The sequence below is a fragment of the Eptesicus fuscus genome, chromosome 12 (assembly GCF_027574615.1).
Source record: "Eptesicus fuscus isolate TK198812 chromosome 12, DD_ASM_mEF_20220401, whole genome shotgun sequence".
NCBI classification, from domain to species: Eukaryota; Metazoa; Chordata; class Mammalia; order Chiroptera; family Vespertilionidae; genus Eptesicus; species Eptesicus fuscus.
This window is the reverse complement of record NC_072484.1, coordinates 55,079,332-55,097,203: the sequence shown is the minus strand read 5'-3', so window position 1 is coordinate 55,097,203 and position 17,872 is coordinate 55,079,332. Positions and strand designations below refer to the sequence as shown.

At 36.3% G+C, this 17,872-nt stretch overlaps 1 long non-coding RNA gene across 1 annotated transcript; it reads right to left on the bottom strand.

The window, feature by feature from the left end:
- Positions 1–3,684: 3,684 nt before the first annotated feature.
- On the bottom strand, positions 3,685–17,662 carry LOC129151022 (uncharacterized). The gene is made up of 2 exons (XR_008557833.1): positions 17,505–17,662; positions 3,685–4,216 (listed from the first exon to the last, which is right to left on the bottom strand). It is a non-coding gene; the product is annotated as an uncharacterized LOC129151022 (long non-coding RNA).
- Positions 17,663–17,872: the final 210 nt, after the last annotated feature.

Sequence of the window (17,872 nt, the reverse complement as noted above, 5' to 3'; positions counted from 1 at the left end):
TGAGCAGAGGCCAGGGCCAGCCAGGGTGGGCGGGAAGCTTGGCTTCCTCCATTGCCCAGGCAACCCAAGCTTCCTGCTTGCTTCAGCTCTGTGATTGGCCTCCATCTTGGTTGGGTTAATTTGCATACTTGCTCCTGATTGGCTGGTGGGCGTGGCTTATGGGTGTAGTGGAGTGATGGTTAATTTGCATGTTTCTCTTTTATTAGTGTAGATATATGAATATATATATATATATATATACACACACACACACTAGAGGCCTGGTACATGAAATTCATGCACAGGTGAGGTCCCCTTTAGCCCAGACTGCACCCTCTCCAATCCGGGACCCCTTGGGGGATGTCCGACTGCCGGTTTAGGTCCCATCGTCGAACATGCCTCTCATAATCCTGGACCCCTGGCTCCTAATCACTCACCTGCCTGCCTGCTTGGTCACCCCTAACTGCCCCCACCCCCCTGCCGGCCTGATCACTCCTCACTGTCTCTGCGTGCCAGCCTGATCACCCCTAACTGCCCTCGCGCTAACCTGGTTGTCCCTAACTGCCCCCCCTGCTGGCTAGGTCACCTCTTACTGCCCCCTCTGCCATCCTGGTCACCCTTCACGGCCCCCCCGCCAGCCTGGTCACCCCATGCAGCCTGCTTGTTCAGTTGTTTGGTCGTCCCTCACAAACCTCCCCTGCCGGCCTGGTTGTAGGCAGCCATCTTGTGAGGGCATGCGGGTTAATTTGCATATTACCACTTTATTATATAGGATATATATATATATATATATATATATATATATATCACCACTTTTTTGTCTACTCATCTATTAATGGGCAATTGGGTTGCTTCCATATCTTGGCTATTATAAACATGCTGCAGTAAACATAAGGGTGCATATATTCTTTTAAATTAGTGTTTGGGGTTTCTTCGGATATTTAGTGGAATCACTGGGTTATAAAGCAGTTCCATTTTTTAGTTTTTTGAGGAACCTTCATCTGTGTGTTTAATTTCTATATTTGCTTCCAGTCTTTGTAGAGAATTTGTTTTCTTGAATTTTAATTTTTACTTATTTTTGAGTGGTCTAAAGTAAAACCTTAAATAATTTTAAAATGAGGAATACTTAGGTGAGAGCTAGAAAATATCTAAGAATGTCTGTTGTCTTCACACATCAATGATAACATGGATATAGTTTTGATTCACAAATTTTGCCTTAAAAACTTTTTGGATTTACTCCATTGTTTTTTTTACTTCATTGTTTGCTACTTTATAGGCAACATTTTCTTGTGATGGATTTTTTGAGTATTTATGAAGTTGAAAAACTTCACTGGGATAATACTACTGGTGGATCTTTCATCTTTTTTTTTTTTTCTGGAAGAGGGTACTCTTTAAAAGACTCGGGTATTTTATCATCTCAGGAAAATTTTCTTATACTATATTAATCTATTGTCTGTGCTCCATTTATCTTATTTTCTTCTTTTGGAACATCTATTCTCAATACTTAGGATCTCATCTTTGTTCTCCTTATGTTTCTTTATTTTTCTATGTTCTTCTACATTTTGGAAAACCTCAAATAAATTTGCCTTCTGAAACACTGATTTTATTTGTTTGTTTGTTTTTCATTGAGAAAGCTGTATCCTGCCTCTAGAATGGATTTTATTTGAGTTACTGCATTTAAAATTGTTGGTTTCCTTGAGGAATTTCCTAGCATGTTTTTATTTCTATCTGTTTTCATTTCAATTTGGCCTGCTCTTTTTCTTTTTTAATAGCCTATTCATTGTCATAGGCACAGATATTTTTTTTAAAAAAAGATATAACTTTATCTTAAATGAACAAATCTTAGGTGTACAGCTCAATGGAATTTTACATATATATATACCCATGTGAGCACTAACCAAATCAATTATAGAACACTTTCAACACTCCCAAATATTTCCTCATCCTCTCTCCCCATAAATCCCTCACTAAGGTTAATCAATATTCTGATTTCTATCACTATAGACTAGGTTTATGTGTTTTAAAATTTCATAGAAATGGAATCACACATTATGTACTCTTTTGTGACACTTCTACTGCTCTGAACCTTCCCTAGGGCCCCAGGCAATCCCTAAAAAGTCCTCAGTATTTCCTATCTAGAGTGTCTCAGCTATTTTACAAGCATCAGAGGAAAAGAGATGGAAAGCACCATCACATATGGCTATTGCTGGTGGCTTTCTATGATTTTTTTAGCAGTGTAAATCTTAATTGTTAAGAGATCTTATGATACAATCCAATATGAAAAGCAAAAGTGGGGTGTGCTAATTGAGAAAGTGAGTGGCACCAGAGAGTCCAGCTACTTCCCAGTACTTTTGACCCTGAAAGGGCTCTATGGACTGCTTAGAGCTTGGAGTAGCATACATTCTAAATCATTACCCTAGACATCAATAAAGGCTATTTGTGCAAGGCTGAAGAATAATACGAGAAAGGGCATTGAGATATCTCAGCATAACTAGAATGTTTGAGTTCTGACTTCAGGCATTTATTTTAAGGATACACTTGATTGTTGTTGTCTATACTTAGCACTCACTCTTACCCAGTCCTATCCCAGGCAACTACTGAGGGAGTTCCATTAGACTGTGTGATCTTTAAGACCTCTGTCTTCCATTATGTTAAATTTTCATATCTATATAAATATCCTTAGAAAATTTTCCTTACATCAAATATTAAGATATGGCTTCCAATTATGACCAAGATAGAGTATATCTATTATGGGCTATTTCTCCTCCTGATTACAACTAAAATCTCTGGGAAAAATACACAAAAACAATATCTGAGGGCTATTAAAAGTAAATAAAATCAGGTCAATTGTGGACTGGAGTAAAAACTTAAAGAAGCAACATATTTGAGAATGAGTTTTCCATTATTTTCCTTCTTTTCTCATATGGCTTTGCCCCAAGAACAGGCCCCAAGTGCACAGCTGCTCAGTTAAAACTCTAAAAGAAACCTCATATTTTGCACAGAAAAACTGAGAAATAGGTATTCTGTGGGGCAGAGAGTGTAGGAGGAATCCTGGAGAGAAGTGAGCTGGAGAAAAAGATGGCTCAATTCGGTGCAAGAAACACGACAAGTCCCCAGTTTACCCTTGAGCTTCATATACATTGGGACAGACCAAATCAGCAAACATTTTGAAACTTGAACTAAGTATTAAACCACCAGCCAGGTCTGAACCAACCTCTTAGAGATGTACCTGTTGAACATACCCAAAGCAGCATCAAGAAGGTTTAAAAAACTGAACTGAGATTAAAACCACTGCCACAAGAAAGTAATTTTTTTGGTTCTAACAATTTGTTTATTATTTGTTTATTCCTCCATTGAACCACCCCCACACTGAGGTGGTTATTTGGAGTGGTATTATAAGCTGGACCCTGGAGTCTGAAATCTCAGGTGCCTTCCTCACTCATTTTGTGGTTTAGATTGGGGCATATCAAGGCAGAATTAGTGTCTCCTTTTGGATACTGCACAATGGGAACTTAGGCGCATCCATAAATGTGGCCACAATCAGGAGGGTTGATTGTCAGGCTGGAAGACAAATTATTCCAATAAAGGCATTTTTACCTCAATAGGGAGCTAAGGGTTGGCTGGACATGTTATAGGGGTAGAGGAGTTAATTCAATGAAGGAGTTATTTGCAGGTTGCAGAGGGAATTCACTATGCTGGGCCATCTGCAGGTCAATAGAGGTTGCTGTATGTCTTTATTAGTGCCTTGAGGGGAAAGAGATAGCGGCATCATAGCCAAAGAGGCATACAGCGAATAGGCCCATAACCCCTTCCATGGTTGCAGCGCGGTTTCCTCTCACAGCAAGGGCAGGAATGGAGGAGATCAGGTAGAGGATCGCTGCTATAAAGGTTCGGAGGAAATCACACCAGGGCCAGCTGATCCAGGATATGCTGTTTTGCAGGCTACCTCCGTAGATGACAAGGAAGAAAATACCAAGGGCCAACTCAGCCCCCGACAGGTAGTAGTATTCTACATACTTGAAGCAGCACAGAACCACTATGCAGAATATAACCTCAACTATCAGAAGAATTGCCTTTTGGCTGTGCATGAAGTTGATAAAGTTGGTCCCGAAGCCAGGGGATGAGGTTCGTTGGGCTTCCACCATGGTGTCAGAGATAGTCCTTAGGGGGTGCAGAGGATCTGCTCATTTGCTGGCAAGTTTGAGGATGCTGCACACTCCGATGTCTTGCCTGCTGTCTAGAAAGTGATTATAAAAACTTACAGTCTGAAGCTTACTGGGTTGATTACCTGATAAAACAACAACAACAACAATAATAATAACATCCCTTAGGAAATTTTAACAGAATTCATGACTACAAAATTTAATATTCATGAAGTTTAGAATACAATCCAAAATTACTTAAGCAAAAGACAAGGAGAATGTAACCAATTATCAGGGGAAATGATAATCAACAGATAAACAACCCCAAGATGACATAGATATTAAAATTATAAGACACAGGCTTTAAAGCAGATACTAAAGTAAATTCCATGAGGTAAAGACAAACACACATGAAATAAGGGGAAAGATGAAAGTTCTTAGTAAAGACATTAAATTTTAAATAAAAAACAAAACTATTAAAACATACATTCTACTGGATGAGCTTAAAGATGACAGAGAAAGAAGTAGTGAACTTGGAGAAAGATTAATAGAAATTACCCAAATTTGAAGAACAAGAGAAAAAAGATTGTAAGAAACTGAATAGAATGTAAGGGAGGCATGAGATTACATAAAAAATGTAACACTAATAACAAAAATATTGATGCTGAAAATAATTGGATGTAAGATATTTGAGAAAACAATAGCTGAAAACTTTCCAAATTTTGGTGAAAGACATTAAGTTGAAGATTCAAAAAGTTCAATGAAAGTAAAACAGAATAAACTAAAAAAAAAAAAAAAAAATCACACCTAGACACATTATAATCAAACTACTGAAAACTAAATGTAAAGAAAAAAATCTTGGTCAGGCCGAAACCGGTTTGGCTCAGTGGATAGAGCGTCGGCCTGCGGACTCAAGGGTCCCGGGTTCGATTCCGGTCAAGGGCATGCACCTTGGTTGCGGGCACATCCCCAGTAGGGGGTGTGCAAGAGGCAGCTGATCGATGTTTCTCTCTCATCGATGTTTCTAACTCTCTATCCCTCTCTCTTCCTCTCTGTAAAAAATCAATAAAATATAAAAAAAAAAAAAAGAAAAAAAAAATCTTGGTCAGGGTCCAAGTTGGTGGCATAGGAAGATGCTGAATTCACCTCTTACCATAGGCACAGCAAATGTACACCTACATATAATCAACTCCTTCTGAAGAACAACTGAGGGCTGATCAAACAGCTTCTGCACAACAAGTGATAGAGGGACCACATAGAGAAGGGTAGAAGAGATGGAGACAAGGTAACTATTGGAGACTTAGCCCCATGCTGAGTACTCCAGTAGATGGGGAAATCACTGAGGGGCCCATGAAGACTCACCAGCACTGGGACACAGCATAAATAAATAAATAAATAAATAAATAAATAAATAAATAAATAAATACTTTAGGCTGTACATAAAGGATACCAATCTACTAACCCTACAGTACCTGCCAAATGAATGGAGAACTGTTGGAATTCTCTCCAGGATCAGAAGTGTGGGCAAACACCATGTTTTCACGTTCCCCCATTGAAAGCATGAACAGGAGCACTTTCCAGGCACTTGAGCTGGCTTGCCAACGCTGCCCCAGTGCATCCCAGACTCCTGACTTTCTCCAGCTTCAGCAGTTTCTCTAAATATGGCCCCAACATGGCATGTCCCAGGACCGCCAGGCCTGTGCTTACTCCAGCTCCAGTCATTCCGCCAGTCTGGCCCTAGTGTGGAGCACCTGAAACCCCCTGACTAAGCCTGCTCCAGCTCAGGGCATTCCTTCAGGGTAATCCTAGTGTGGAGCACTGTTGGGCTCCCTGACTGCTATCTGCTCCAGCTCCAGCTGGCTTGTCAAAGCTGCCTTGACCCCTACATAGGGGTTACTCCTTCAAGGCCGGGAGAGGTAGCTGTTTTATCTCATTCATAGAAACAAACACATAAAGTCAAATAAAATGAGGAGACAAAGGAATATGTTCCAAATAAAAGAACATGATAAAACTACTTAAGAAACCTAATGATGTTTGCCTGCACTTCTGATCCTGGAGAGAATTCCAACAGTTCCCCATTCATTTGGCAGGTACTGTTAAGAAACATAAGTAATTTATGTGCCATAATTGTGGGAGAGATGCAACTGGCATTTAGTGGGGGGAGGTGAGAAATATTGCTAAACATTCTACAATGCACAGGACAGCTGTCCAGAACAAAGAATTATCTGGTTCAAAATATCAGTAGTAATAAGGTTAAGAGACTTTTCCCTAGAACAACAGGAGGGAGGAAAGGAGGGAGGGGAGGGAAGGGGAGGGGGAGAGAGAGAGAGAGAGAGAGAGAGAGAGAGAGAGAGAGAGAAAGCAATAGATAAAGTAGAATAAACTACCCAAAAGAACAGGGGAACAAAAAAGTAGAACAAATACAAAACATATAGCAAAGTAATCGGTGATCAAAGTAGTCATATGAGATTAAAAAATCTCCATGTGGGTCTCAATAAACCCAGTTTAAATATAAGGACTTAGGTAAAAAGTAAAAGAATGGGAAAAGATATGCCATGTAAACAAAGATAGAGTGGCTATTTTAATTTCAGACAGAGTAGACTTTAGGACAAGGAATATTATTAGGGATACAAGACATTACAGATTTATAAAATGGTCATTTTACCAAGAAGACATACAAACCTAAATGAATATGCCTCTAATAACAAGCTTTAAATAAAATACATGAAGCAAAAACAAACCTTGAAATTTTTAAATAAATTAAAATCATACAAATTATTTTAACGACCATAATAAAATTATATTATAAATTAACAGCAAAATAATTCCTTTTTAGTTTTGCATGGAAATGTCAAAATGTTTGATCACCAGTTGCTAAAAAACTATTCTTTCACCATTGAATTTGTCACTTTTGTTGAAAATCAACCATTTTTCTTTGCATCTATTTCTGAACTCTTTATTGATTCTATTCAATTGATATAAATGTTTATTTTTACTATTACTACACTGTCTTGATAACTGTAGCTTTATAATGAGTTTGAATCAAGTATTCTAAGTGCTCTATTTCAAAGTTGTTTTGGCTATCGTAGGCACTTTATGGACATTTTAGAATCAGCTTACTAATATTTACAAAATACTCTGCTGACATTTTGATTGAGATTGCATAAAATCTATAGATCAATTTGGGGAGAATTGACATCCTCATAATATTAAGCCTTCAAATCCATTAACACTATTCTCCCCATTCATTCGGGTCTTCTTTTTAATTTCTTGCATCAATAACTCATAATTATAGCAATATTTTGTTAGATTGTATCTAAATACCTCATGTTTTATATGATTGTATTAAGTATTCTTTCCATTTCTAATAGCTTTTGCATGTTTATAGAAGTACCACTGATATTTGTATATTGACCTTGAATCCTGTGACTTTCCTAAATTCACTTATTAGTCCCAGTAGCTGTTTTATATATTCGCTAGGGTTTTCTATGCATTGTCAGCCAATAGAGACAGGTTTATTTATTTATTTTCCACCTGTATTTATTGTACTTCTTTTTATTGTGTTACTAGAGGCCCGGTGCATGAAATTCATGCACGGTGGGGTCGGGGGGGAGAGAAGGTGTCCCTCAGCCCAGCCTGCACCCTCTCCAATCTGGGACCCATCGAGGGATTTTGACTGCCCACTGGTATCGGGCCTAAACGGGCAGTCGGATATCCCTCTCACAATCCAGGACTGCTGGCTCCCAACCACTTGCCTGCCAGCCTGCCTGATTGCCCCTAACCACTTCTGCCTGCCAGCCTGATCACCTCCTAACCACTCCCCTGCCAGCCTTATTGATGCCTAACTGCTCCCCTGCCAGCCCAATTGCCCCTAACCGCCCTCCCGTGCCAGCCTGGTTACCCCCAACTTCCTTCCCCTGCTGGCCTGGTCACCCCTAACTGCCCTCCCTTGCCAGCCTGGTCCCCCCCAACTGCCATCCCCTGCAGGCCTGGTCACCCTTAACTGCCCTCCCCTGTTGGCCTGGTTGCTTCCAACTTCCCTCCCCTGCCAGACCGATTGCCCCTAACTGTCCTCCTCTGCTGGCCTGGTCACCCCCAACTGCCCTCCCTTGTAGGCCTGGTCCCCCCCGCTCTACTGCCCTCCCCTGCAGGCCTGGTCCCCCCTGCCAATTTCCCTCCCCTGCAGGCCTGGTACCCCCCCAACTGCCCTCCCCTGCAGGCCTGGTCGCCCACAACTGCCCCTCCCTGCCAGCGATCTTGTGTCCAAATGGGGGTGGCCATCTTTGACCACATGGGGGTGGCCATCTTGTGTGTTGGAGTGATGGTCAATTTGCATATTACCTCTTTATTGTATAGGATTGCACTGGCTTGGCCTTTTAGTACAGTGATGGATAGAAGCAATGTAGGTGGACATAGTTCGCTTGTACCAGGTCATAGGAGAAAACATTGTCTTCCATCATTATGTTAGTTATAGGGCTCTCTATTACAATAGGGACATTGCTTTCTATTCTTGGTTTGATGAGGTGTGTTTTTTTTTAAATTGTTTTTAATTTTTAATTTTAATATTCAAATATGGATTTTTTTTTGGCATCTGTTAAGATGACTATGTGTTTTTTCTCTTTTATTCTATTGATATGGTAAATTACATAGTTTTTAAATTGTTAAACCAACATTTCATTTCTTGGATAAACCCCCAACTTATCATGAAGTATTGCTTTTTTTATACATTGCTAGATTCACTTTAGTAACATTTAAAAAGTATTTTTGTGTGTCTATGTTTATGTTCTCTTTCTTCTTTTTTCCCCCCTTTTCTTTTTTGTTTATTTCACTATCTTGGTAATGCTAGCCTCATTAATGAGTTGTGAAGGTTTTTTTTTCCTCTACTATTTTCTGGTAGAGTTTGTGTAGAATTGTTATAATATTTTTAAAAATTGGATTATAACTCACAAGTGAAACCTGCAGTTTTCTTTGTTGGAAGTTTTAAGACAAAAATTCTATTTCTTTTGTACATATTAAGGTTATTCATTTCTTCTTTGTTAATTTGTATCTTTCAAAGAATTGTTCTATTTCATCTAAATTATTCTATTTCTGGAAAATAATTTTTTCATTATATAGTGTGATGCAAAAGTGGGTTTACAATTGTTCATATGGAAAATAATACAATAATTAATAAATAATACAGGACTAAACTGTGTTTTGCATACTCACAAATGGAAAATAACTTTTGCCCCACTCTGTATTTCCCTATTGTCCTTGTAATGTTTGTAGTGTTTCTAGTGATGCCCCCATCCCCACCCCCTCCCCACGCTTTCATTCCTAATATTGGTAGTTTGTATCTCCTCTCCTTTTTCTTGGTCAGTTTGGCTAGAGGTTTATAAATTTTACTTATCCAAGGAACCAGCTTTTGGTTTCATTGTTTTTTCTATTATTTTTCTGTTTTCAAATTTATTGATTTCCATATTTTATTATTTTCTTCTACTTGCTTTGCATTTAATTTGCTCCTCTGTTTATAAGTTCTTAAGCTGAAAACTTAGGCTTTTGATTTTAGGCCTTTTTTCTTTTCCAATATAAAACATTCAGTTCTAGAAAATTTCTTCTAAGTACTGGCTACATTCCACAAATTTTTACATGGTGTATTTTCATTCAGTTCAACATATTTTCTAATTTCCCTTGAGATTTTCTCTTTGACAGATGGTTTATTTAGAAATGTGTTGTTTAATTTCCAAATGCTTGAGGATTTTCCTGATATCTTTCTTTTGTTTTATTGTTTAATTCTGTTCTGGTGAGATAATACAATATATTGTGTATGTGGGTTTTTCCCCAATTAATTTTTTATTGTGGTAAAATATACATAACATAAAACTTACCATTTAAACATTTTAAGTGTACAAGTCAGTGGCTTTAAGCACATTCACAATGTTGTATAATTATCACCACTAGCTATTTCTAGAACTTTTTCACCATCCCAAATAGAAACTCTTCACCCACTAAACAATAACTCTCCTTTCCCCAGCCCCTTATAATCTCTATTTGACGTTCTGTGTATATGAATTTGCCCATTCTGTATATGTTTTTCTAAAAACAAAAACAAACAAACAAAAAAACCCCATGTTTTTATTGATTTTAGAAAAAGAGAGGAAGAGAGAGAGATAGAAACATTAATGAGAGAGAAACATCATTTGGCTGCCTCCTGCATGCCCTCTACTGGGGATCAAGTCTGCAACCCAGGCCTGTGCCCTTACCAGGAATCAAACCGTGACCTTTTGGTGCATGGGTTGATGCTCAATCACTGAGCCACACTGGCCGGGCTGTGTATGTTTTTAATACTTTAAATTTGTTAAGATTTGTTTTATGGTCCAGATTATGGTCTTTCTTGGTAAATGTTTCCCTGTGCATTTGAAAAATTTGTGTATTCTACTGATGGTGGAATAGTCTCTAAATTTAAATATGGTCAAGTTGGTTGATAGTATTATTCTTTTATACTCTATGAATTTTTTATTACATTGTCACATTAATTTCTGAGAAAGAAGAGTTGATGTCTCCCTGTATAAATTTGGATTTTCCCTTTAGTTCTATTAGATACTGCTTCCTATATTTTGAAGCCCTATTGTTAGGTACATACACATTAAGGATTGTTACATCTTTTTGATGAATTACCTATTTATAAATATTTAACATCTCTCTTTATCCATTCTAATACTTCTTTTTCCTTCTTTTTCAATGCAAGCCCTTCAGATTTATGAACTGGAAGTACTCCATCTCACACTCCCGAGTCACATATCTTAATCTAATTTTGTCAGATAACTACAGTAGTTTACATGTTTCTAAAAACAGAACTATTTGGCTTACAGAACAAGTTGAGAGCTGTGTAGTGACTAAAACAAGGCAATCTCACATTAGCAAAAGAGAAAAATTTTAGCAAACCTTTTATGGTGGTTAGTTAAAATAGTAGATTGAATGAAATTTGAAATCCTGTATATAGCCCTCTATTGTATTTTTTCTTACATTTTGGGACCTCTAGCCTATTTCCTTGTCCTGTACTCCCCCCAAACTATTGTTCTAGTAAATATTAGTGGGACTGAGCATCAGAGTGACCCCTAATGCCAGAGTACACACACTCCCACTCCCTAAATGCCAACCTAAATTCCTGAGGGAGCCAGGATGGACTTGATATCTATTTCTGGATCTCAGGACAGTGGAGAGTTTTGTTAGGTTGTTTTTAGTCCTAACAAGGCAGCATTAGCCACCACAGCTTGCTATGTCAATGGTGGAGGAAATAGTATACCCTTGTTGCCTATTCTTGACTTATTTCCCTGGCATGGGACTTAAAAAAAACAACTACAAACCAGAAAACAGCTCTTACTGCCTGAACTATCTTTGGTGTGATTTGGCAGAAAAGTTAAATCATGAAAATGGGGAGTATCCTTTCTTAGTCTCAAATTTCTCATCTGGAATATGAGGATTATGATAATTCTTGCTTCAGATTTCTGTTGTGAGAAACAAGATAATTGATAAAAATAATTTAAAAGCTATAAAACTCTCATTGTTGGATATTAATATATTGCCTTTTATATGAACCAATAAGATTTATCATTTTAATGATTTAGTTTTAATTGGAAAAGTTGATACTTTTATTTAGGTTATATTTCATTCAAATTCCGTTTTTTGTTGCTCTTTTTTTTTAAAAAAAATATATTTTATTGATTTTTTACAGAGAGGAAGAGAGAGGGAGAGAGAGTTAGTAACATCGATCAGCTGCCTCCTGCACACTCCCCACCAGGGATGTGCCCGCAACCAAGGTACATGCCCCCGACCTGAATCGAACCCGGGACCCTTCAGTCCGCAGGCCGACGCTCTATCCACTGAGCCAAACCGGTTTCGGCTTTTGTTGCTCTTTTTACTTTATGAAGAGAAGCAGTTGGTATTTTAGCAAATTTTTCTTTCAGTTTTATTGAGATATACTGACATATAGTACTGTGTAAATTTAAGGAGTACAAGATAATGATTTGACTTACATATATATTGTGAGCAAATTATTTTTAAAAGTCCCTTATCCTTTATATTAATTAATCTGCTTTCTGTTTTCAACAAGATGATTCAACCAATCCACATTATTTTTCAGTGAAGCCATGTTCATTTAAAGGTATTTTAAGAATAAAAAAAAAAAAAAGGTATTTTAAGAATAGAAAATATTTCCACAAATATACATGGTACATCTTATCTTTTAAAGACTAAATTTGAAAAGCTGAAAATCTTTGCTTGGCTATTTCTAAAATATATTGCCCCTAAATACCAGTCTTCAAGTTCTCAGAATTCATATCCAGTCATCATTCCAGCTCAAGATACATAAATATATTCTGTTTCAGATAAGGTCAGTTGGAATGAAACCTTATTGTGTAATTCAGCTCTTTAGTTTTAAAGTCTCTGCACACATAGTATATGTGTTTTTTGAAATATATGAGGTTGACAAAAATAAATATAATAAATTATATTTGAAAATAATTTAACACAAATTATACTAAATTGTTTTTGCATTATTCAGAATAATTTAAAGATTTTAGTGTGCTTCAGTAATCATGTTTTTGAACAGCATGTATTGGCATGAACATAACTGTTCATAAAAGCTATAGAAAATACTGCTGAAAGCATAACCTGGATAATTAAATTTTTAAAAGAATTCTTCAAATTAGCTTGCCTATTTGGAATTCATTTTGATTGGGATTTTTTTAAGTAATAAATGTTTAATCAAGGAATTTTACAAACTATTGCCAGGTGGCCAAACATCTACACATTTCTAGAATCCTATTGTATATAAAGTGGGAATGTTGATTGGGATCTTTTTTTTTTTGTAAATATCAATACAGAAAATTTCAAATTATTTTATTATCTTGATTGCTTGCACTCTAAACTGGAGTTTTATGTATTTTTCACTGAACAGGTAATTAGGAGAAAAGCATGCGTTCATAATGACTAAGAATTGGCATTTGTGAAAGATAAAAACAATCATTTATAAGTGGATTATTCACTTCATTATTCAGTTTCTTACTATTGAAGTCTAATAACCAAATTTTTAAATGGAAGCATTCCAAAAGATTAAAATTTTTAATTAAAAGTATGTTTTGTAGTTTTCTATAGTTACGAGATAAATATAGATATTTCACTAAAACATATTATTTATTTTAAATTTCATAAATTATATGGAATAAAATGTCAGAGATAGGTGTTGGATTAATGTAATAATAAGTAATATTTATAATTTTAATGAATATTCATTATATTTACCAATGTTTATTAAGCCCTTACTATGTGTCTTGTGTAATTCTAGTATATTATCTGGTTATCTCATTTTAATAATCATAACCCTCTGATATAGCTCCATTTGACAAAGACATTGATCCTCAGAATATGAATGAATATATACATATCAGGCAGCTAATATATGATAGAAACATAATTTTGAACAGGTCTCTGACTTCATTGTGAATTTTCATGTGTTTATATATATTTCTGTATCTGTCTTAATATACAAGTAAACACACTGTACTATTGTCATTTGTGTTAAAAGAGAAAACTTGGAAAAATTTCCTTCCTCTAGTATCAATTGTAAGGGACATAAGATTCATATAATTTTTCAGGGTTTTCAAAAAGATATGGTGTGTAGAGTCATATTGTGCATCTCATGATTACATTTATGTTTTTTATCATTCTTTTGGCTCCTGGAAGGAATATTGTTATCTGATATTTTATTTATTTTTATTTTTATTTTTTTAAAATATATTTTTAATGATTTTTTTACAGAGAGGAAGGGAGAGGGATAGAGAGTTAGAAACATTGATGAAAGGGAAACATCAATCAGCTGCCTCCTGCAACACCCCTACTGGGGATGTGCCCGCAACCAAGGTACATGCCCTTGACCGGAATCGAACTTGGGACCCTTAAGTCCGCAGGCTGATGCTCTATCCACTGAGCCAAACCGGTTAGGACTGATATTTTAATAGAAGTGTGTTTTTCTCTAATATTATAAAAGTATGAAAAAAATTGAAAATCCAAACAATCTCTGAGTGGCTAAGAAATCAAGTTTAGACATGCTATAAAACATACTAAATGACTCACAAATAGCAGTTTTAAATATTTTTATTTTTCAAAAAAATTTTTAATACTTTCTTTTTTAGAACAGTTTTTGGTTTTTGTTCTTTAGTTTTGTTTCATTAATCCTCACCCAAGGATACTTTTTCCATTGATTTTTTTTTTTTTTTAGAGTGAGTGGAAAGGAAAGAGAGAAGGAGAGAGAGAGAAGGAGGAAGAAGAGGAGGAAGAGGAAGAGGAGGAGAAAGAGAGAGAGAGAGAGGAGGAGGAGGAAGAGAGAGAGAGAGAGAGAGAGAGAGAGAGAGAGAGAGAGAGAGAGAGAAACATCGATCTAAAAGAGATACATTGATTGGTTGCCTCTCACGCATGCCCCTACCAGGGCCAGGGTTCGAACCTGCAACCCAACTACATGTCCTTGTATAGGAAGAAAATATCACAAAACAAGAGTCTGCTCAAGCATTACAGGAGCGTATTCCAATAATTACAGGCTGTTGTTGTTTCTTGTGATTAAGCCCCTAACCGAACCTGAGGGTTAAGTCGGAATCTATAGGTAAAAGTATTCGTTACACTGAGTAACAATGGGTCAAAATCCAGAGAGATGTAGCTAGTGAACTTGTTGTATTTCGTTAAGGGTGAATAGTTTTAGCATGGGCGTTTCAATGCTGTTTTCTTTACTTATTTACATTTGTAAATGCTCAGAAAAAGTAAAACATAGCTACACTATCCCTCAATTTTTGTTGAGTGCCTATTCTATGCCATGCTCTACTAGATTCTAGGGCTGTAATGATAAGCAAAAAGAAGTCCAATCCCTGCTCTTAGGTAGTGAATGGCCAATATCAATTGCTATGTCGTCTGATACAGAACATACATGTTGAATAAAATAGCATTCTATGATCTTATCAAGGCACACCAAGTAGTTCTTATGACAAAAACACATTAAGCCGAAATTCCAGGTTGAATTTTTTTCACCACATTATTAGTCCACTGCTCATCTCTAGTGGCCTAGGCATCTGCCTTTCACTCGGGGAATACAAACTAATGCTAATATTAGCTTCATCAGTACACAGGAATGAAGGACGGAGGATGGAAGAAAAGAGGAAGGAAGGCAAGACTGCTGCCCCCAAAGGCAAAGAAAAACTTTTTTTTCTACCCCTTGTTTTTTTGCATTATCCATGCTATTCATTTCATTAGTCTATTTACATTTAGCTTTCTTTGTTAAATACTGGCCTAAAGTGATGTTGAACAAACTACGCTTCACATCACTGACTTTCTCTTTTAGCTATAGAGACATGTATTCATGGAAAATGGGTTTCTCATAGGAAGTTATTTGTAATTTTGATAAGCAACATGGCTTAGCCATTCTAAAACAAACATAAGGGGTGGCGGGTGGTTAGGTATGGGGGAATCGGTTGGATCCTGTTACTAATGAATTGCTGTTTCTAAGCATTACATGTGTGCTTCAAATAGAGCTCAAGAGGAGTTTGTATGTCATTTTTAAAAGGAGAAAAAAGGAGGAGAGGGAGAGGAGTTTGATACTTTCTGCCCTGATCTCACTGAGTTGTTGTTTTTTTCCCCCTAATGTATTCTTCCTCAAAAGGGCAGAATCCAGGCCTGATGCAGTGAGAGAGAAGAGGTTAGTCTGTTCTATAAACTTTTAGAGAGATTTAAAAAATAGGCAATCTAATTGACTCATACATGGCTCACAGCCATTTAAATGCTTGCAAAATTACTTCTTGCGCACTAGTAGTGACCACAGAGAAGCAGAAGTAAAATGGAAGTGAGATTGGAACTCTTAGAAAATGTTTTACAGGACTTTAAAACTCCTGTTAAGCCTCATGTTTAACCTTGTATAGAACTGTCCTTTGGAAATTAAATGCATTTCAGTGAGCTTACTGCAAGTCAAAATTCACATACTTTGCCAACAACCTTTTTGGTTTCTACAAATACGTTGTCTTTCAGAAGCAAATGCTGAAGAGAAACAATTTTTTTTTTCAAGAACTGTGGCTACATTGTTACTAGGAGATTTGTAATCTGCTTTAAACATGTCACTAAAATAGAAGTTGACATAACTACTGTGTTTGCTGTTTATATTTAATTAAAGATTTTGCTTAAAATAAAATTTATTTGGTTGTTTATTTAAGCTATCAGCAACAGGCACATGTGTTACTTTCTATGTATTCACTTTTAACAAAAATTTTCTATTATCTTCTTCAAGACTCTCCCCTTATATTGATTGGACTCTCCCCTTATATTATTTATCTGGATTATTTCCTAGTTTCTCCTAATACTCTGCCGAAACTTGCCTCATGCCATCACTGGGCATCATTTGCTTTTTTCCTTGTCAATAATACACCAAAAAAAGTCTCTCATCTGTTTGTGCTTTCTCTTACTAATTGATTAAATGTAATCAGCTGAAATCTAATACAATTAATTTATAGTTTTTAGATCTAAATTGGTTGGTTGGTCACCAACTTGGAGGTAAGAAATTATTACCTTCTGTGTAAGGCTTCATTATAAAAGCCTAAGTTGTCATAATGACAACAATATAGTTACTCATCATGTTCTTTGTTATAAACAATTATCTCCCTGGTTACCAAAGGCATTTTTTAGGCATCCACTTGAATTTTTAAACTAATTTTATAAATTGTTTTATTCTTTTTGTTAGTTCTTTAAAATGTTAATTCACTAGCGTTTTATGATACCATTTTTTTGTTTGTTTGTTTTTCATTTGTTTGTTTTCTTTATGTGATACCATTTTGAGTCATTACCATTCTGGTAATTTTATTATAAAAAACTTTTAAACATTTTGTGTATGCATGAATATGACTTACTAGACTATGATACCAATTAATAAAAAAGGTTAGACCATTCTAAAGGAATAAAAGTCTTATTTAAGTAATTTCTTTTTATACAATCATTGTAATTATATGTACATATATATTTTTTGAACATTTTTTTCAGATCAAAAATCTCAACCATTCTTGTAGAATTTAGGAATTATAATTAAAATATGTGAAAAACATATTTTACAACCTTCAAATCACTACCAGGATGTGTCTTGACCTCTTTTCCCTAGTCTTTATGGTTTAAAACATAGAGGCAGAGCTCAAACGAAATTTGGGGAAATACTGCACTTCTTAACCCAAAGAAGGCAGGGGGAACAGAGCCATAAGTCATGGCTTTAGCCACTAACACCACATCTTTAATCCTTCCTTAAGGAGAGCCAACAACTCAAAAAAGAAACTTATGTCTAGCCCATTCAGATGAAGAGTAAATGTAAGTAAATTTAACTCCTACGTTGTTGTTCTTTTATCTTCTAAACTCTAGCTGCGTGGCCGAATGATTCAGTAGTTTCTCCTCGACTTCCAGGTTTACAGATATGGGCTAGCTTTACCCTGGAACTGAAAGGCTGTCACTTCAGTTCTGTGGCTAAGCCCTTTACCTGTGTTGACAGAACTCCACAGGGCAGGGCAGGCAAATGAATGTGCTTGTTGCTAGGACACCAGGCTGTTTCCAGGGCAGCAGGTCATTGCTATTTGCTATTCTGACTACTAGCACTATACCTTTCCTTAAGAAATGTGTTTGTTTTCCTTTATGACAAAGCAAACACTCAATGGGAAATAACATAACTGCTTGGCTGCAACTTCTCTGAAGCTTTCCAGGAG